Below are 5349 nucleotides of genomic sequence, written 5' to 3'. Positions count from 1 at the left end.
GTCTGAACGTGGAGATGTGGTGAATATGTCAATATGTGGAAGTGCATATATTCCCGTCAGTGCACCTCGGCTCACTCAGATTGCCAGTGTGTGCCAGGAGCACTGTGTCCTCAGCACAGTTCCCCGCCCACAGCCAGCCCAAGTGCTTCTGGGAAATGTTTGTGACTTCAGCGAAGGATCCTGTGCAGTAGCTGTTGATTGGATTGTATAGGTTACTTTACAAACCTAAAAACTGAGAGAACACATTCATGGTTGCTCTTTGGAAAATGTTGTAAATCAGTAAGTTAGGTCCGAAGACATTAACCAATTTCCAAAACATGATAGGCAGATCCATCTTTATCACAAAGCTATAAATCATTTACAACTCCAGTTGTCTCCTATCTTTTTCATCGTGTTATGTTTTCTTTGTCTTTTTTTTTTTTTCTGAGATAGAGTCTCACTCTGTCGCCTGGGCTGGAGTGCAGTGGCTCACGGCAACCTCCGCCTCCCGAGTTCAAGCAATTCTCCTGCCACAGTCTCCTGAGTAGCTGGGATTACAGGCGCCTACCACCACCACACCAGCTAATTTTTTTATTTTTAGTAGAGATGGGGTTTCACCATGTTGGCCAGGCTGGTCTTGAACTCCTGTCCTCAGGTGATCCACCCACCTCAGCCTCCCAAAGTGATGGGATTACAGGCATGAGCCACCATGCCCGGCCCCATTGTGTTATGTTGTGACGTTATGGGGCCAGGGAAACCTTCCTTTTTCCTCAACCTAAGCAAATCCTAGCTCAGAAAAGCTTTGGTGTTGCCAGGTGGAGTGTTTTACCCAGGCACTCTGGATTCAGCCTTTTTCCAGAGCCTTGGGCTCCTGCTTTGTGTAGGGTGGGGAGCTAGGAGGACCTTTGTGGTGAGAAGGATGAAGGTCCCAGGAGCATTTGCTGGATGCTTAAGAGATTGAAAGGCAATTAGAGAATTAATTCATGTATTAACCATGTGCAGAAAGTGCACAATACCTAATTGTATAGCTAATGAAATTTCAAAAAACAAAACCAACTTTGTCACCAGAATCCAGTTGGATGGAAGGGTTTGGAAAAGCTTTGGGACATTGGGAAATGGCAAGAGGCACGTGCCTAGATAGTTGTGCCAAGTGAAAGCCAATGCTTCCTTCTTTGTGGGCCCTTTCTGGAGTCTTCTAGACTCACCAATGTCTGATACGTAGTGAATGATCTAGGGTAACAGTACTTTACAATCACAAGAATGATAAGGTGTGCCTGACTATAGCCAGAGCAAAGCAAAGATCAGAAAGAATGCAGAGTCTATTGTGATCACTGAAGGATATCTGAAGTAATTTGAATCATGACTATTTCCCAGTTCAGGTGGCCCCATATCTTTAACCAGAAACAAGGCTGGATTTGGGGGAGCTGCATTTTTCTTAATGTTCAGCAGCCTAGGGGTGGTCTGGGTCCTATGATCCTATGGACAAGATGACCCTAGTCTGGGATAAGTTTCTTTTTCTTTTTTTTTTTTTCTTTTTGATATGGGGTCTTGCTCTGTCACCCAGGCTGGAGTGCAGTGGCACAATCTCAGCTCACTGCAACCTCTGCCTCCCAGGTTCAATCAATTTTCCCTGCCTCAGCCTCCTGAGAAGCTGGGATTACAGGCGTCCACCCACCATGCTTGGCTATTTTTTATTTTTATTTTTTAGTGGAGATAGGGTTTCGCCATGTTGTCCAGGCTGGTCTTGAACTCCTGAGCTCAGGTGATCTGCCTGCTTCGGCCTGCCAAAGTGCTGGGATTACAGGTGTGAGCCACCGCGCCGGACCACTAGGACAAGTTTGTAAACTGTCTCCCCCAAATTACACTGGGGATATATAGTCACCTGCATTTTTTTCATCTTTTGGGGATGTTCATGAGGGAGATACAGTCTGATGATGGCTTCACAAGTTAATTGTAATCATTTTTCTCAGTTTCCTTTACAACAGCCACTAACTCTATCTACTTGTCAGCTTTGTTGTTTTATTTTTTGGAATATTTTTACAATTAACATTTTTAAGAGAACTTTTTGGAATAAATTTAGATTTGCAGAAAACTTGGGAAAATTGTATAAATATCTTATATCTTATGGTACATTTGTCAAAACTGTGAAATTAACATTGGTACAATACTATTTTTACTTTTATTTTTTTGAGACGGAGTTTTGCTCTTGTCGCCCAGGCTGTAGTGTAATGGTGCGATCCTGGCTCACTGTAACCTCTGCCTCCCAGGTTCAAGTGATTCTCCTGCCTCAGCCTCCTGAGTAGCTGGGATTACAGGTGCATGTCACCATGCACAGCTAATTTTTAAATATTTTTAGTAGAGACAGGGTTTTGCCATGTTGGCCAGGCTGGTCTCAAACTCCTGACCACAGGTGATACACCCATCTCAGCCTCCCAAAGTGCTGGGATTACAGGCAAGAGCCACTGTGCCCGGCTGGTGCAATACTGTTTAAACTATGAACTTCATTGGGTTTAATAAGTTTTCCCACCCATACCTTTTTCATTTCCCCGATTCAATCCAGGATAACAGATCACATTGAGGCCTCATTGAGGCTGCCTTGGCTATTAGAGGCTACTTCAGATTGGTTCATGTGTCCTTTTGAAACACCCAGGATTATTTTGTGTTTTCTCTGACCCTGACCTTCCCCCAGAGGGCTCTGGTTTCTTTTAATGAATAATCATGTTTAGAAACCAATGGTGTTTATATCTTGGTTCCAGGTGTTCTTATTCTACTGTGCGTCAATGCTTCCAGGTCTACTCAGGGGACAGAGCCAGAAAATCATTGTATATAAGCATCTCTACAATTATGTCTGCATATGTATATCTGAATATACATTATAATAAACCTGGGCTGGGTGCAGTGGCTCATAACTATAATCTCAGCACTTCGGGAGGCTGAGGTTATAGTTTGAGGGAAGGAGTTTGAAACCAGCCTGGGCAACAAGGGAGACCCTATCTCTACAAAAACATTTTAAATAAAAAAAAAAAACCATGAATTCACACTGTGCTGATATCTCTGATCCTGTGGACAAGATGACCCCAGTCTAGGACACGTTTCTAAAGTGTCTCTCATCACCATAGAATACAATGTAGCCCTTCTCCCCTTGCTTATGCAGAGGATTTGATGAGTTCTTTGGTGGTACTGAGAGGGCCTGGAATAGCAAATGGGTCAAGCAAATTGTCCTTGACCTACTTGCGGTCTCCTCTTAAGGCAAAAGGCTCAGGATGTGGTTAAGCCCAGGGTTCATGGCCTAAATTTGTAGGTTGTATGTTGGGGGACGGATTGTGTTGAGGGCATGGCTATGGGCCCCTACTCTGCAAGAAAGTTCCAGCTACATGCCTGCCTGGACCTGATGATTTTTAGAATAGTGGGAGAGACTAGGGTCATGACCTCACCATGGTGAGTTGTCACCAGGTGACGATGTAGGGGCATGACTTTGTCCAAGAAGAAGCATCGCCATCTTTGAAGGACAATGATTGTGGGACTAATCTCTGAGCTCTTTGCAACATCCTACAGAGTTCTTTCATATTCTGGGACCTTTCTAGGGACAACGGAATAGTCATAAGAATATTGGCATTCTCTTTGGGAATGTTGGTTTTTCTTTGGGAAATGGGTATAGTTTCAGTACATGATTAATTTGCAATAGCACAACATTATAACTAATGTTAATATATGACTATATACATATAAAACCATAACTACTCTGCTGGGTCCTGTTGTTCCCCCTTAATCTATCTGAAATTAGGATCGTTATGATCCTCATTGATATGATTATCATTTGCATTTATATTAATAGTATAATTGAAATTAATACTACAATTGGGATTGAAGGGATGCTTGTAAGCCAGATGTTTACAAGCCACGCTTGTAAATGTATGAATAAGTTCATATTTTAATGGATATTTTGTAGTTTAAAAGAGGTAGATCCTCATTTATTAAAGCAGTGTTAATTATTGCTAATCTAGTAGTAATAATAAATACCATAGATTAATGGTGATAAATATAATACAAATGCAAAATATATAGAGCACTTACTTGGTTTTAGATATTTCAAGTGCATTCCATGTATTAAATATTTAATCTGGGTAGTCATCCTGTAGAGAGGTTCTATATTTTTCCACATTTCACAGTTGAGAAACCTGAGGCAAAGAATTATTGAATGACCTACCCTGAGCTACTATAGCCATGAATTAATACCACTTGAATTTTAAACCAAGTACCTTGGGTCCAGATTTCACTTAACTTCTATATTTCTCATGATGACTAAGAAATACATATGAGAGTTACTAATATTATTTATCTACATTTTGTCAATATTATAGTGTTATATCAGAGAAGACAGAGGAATGGAAAGAAGGTATTTTCCGAAATCCTCTCTTGTTCCCCAGCTTCCACCGGGCTCCCACCTTCCTGGTGGCCTCTATCCTCCTGCCTCTCAGCACTGTCTCTAGGCAGCCCTGCTCTTATGCACTGTCACACCACCGATTGTTTACCTGGGAGGTGGTGAGTTTGGTGAGAATGTAGAGCCCTTCACCATGATGTCTTGCTACTATGGTATAATTATGGAGAGGTGAAAATTCTACCTCCGGTGGTTAAGGAAGACCCAAGGTGGAGGTGCAGGGGGATTGCATATTTTATTGTTCTGAGACTTGGCTGAAGGCATGTAAGTGGCATCTTGAATGCCTAACTATGGGGGATCCCAGGTAGATTCTTTCCAACCTCCACAGCAGTATTTCTTTATTCCGGGGCTGTTCAAGTCAGCAGGAAAATGCAGCTGTATGAGATCACATTACCCGGGTAAAGCTATCAACTCCTCCCATACATATCTCCCTGCCAAAACGGAAGACTCTTTACCCTGCTATGAGAAAGTGTGGAGCATGTTCAGAGCTTAACAGGTTCTGGTCAAATACCAAGACTATTGGTCCCAAATCCCACAAATATTCCTGAGTGCTGTATATCATTTCCTGTTTCCTTCACAGGTAATCTGGCCCCTAAGGAGATAATCTGAATTTATCCACACAGCTGTTGAGGAAAACTGTTATGGTAATATTCATAGTGAGTATTTTTCAGTCAAAATACCTCACTTAGGATAAGCTCACACACTCCTGGACCTTTGCCTTTTCTGACCCTGTATGGAACCCTCAATTCTGGTGGACAGACCAGAAACACACCCATTGTCTCCCCTGAGTAACTCAGAACATTGTCCTTCCACGACTGCCCATCCATGGCTGTTTCTGTTTGTCCCGAGGATCTGGGGCCGGATCACATAAACCACAGAGTGGACAGAGTGTGCTGACCATCAAAGTATGACTTCTGTCTTCATGAGCAGCT

The sequence above is a fragment of the Theropithecus gelada genome, chromosome 20, assembly GCF_003255815.1.
Source record: "Theropithecus gelada isolate Dixy chromosome 20, Tgel_1.0, whole genome shotgun sequence".
NCBI classification, from domain to species: domain Eukaryota; kingdom Metazoa; phylum Chordata; class Mammalia; order Primates; family Cercopithecidae; genus Theropithecus; species Theropithecus gelada.
The sequence above is the reverse complement of the archived record's forward strand: the minus strand, read 5'-3'. Positions refer to the sequence as shown.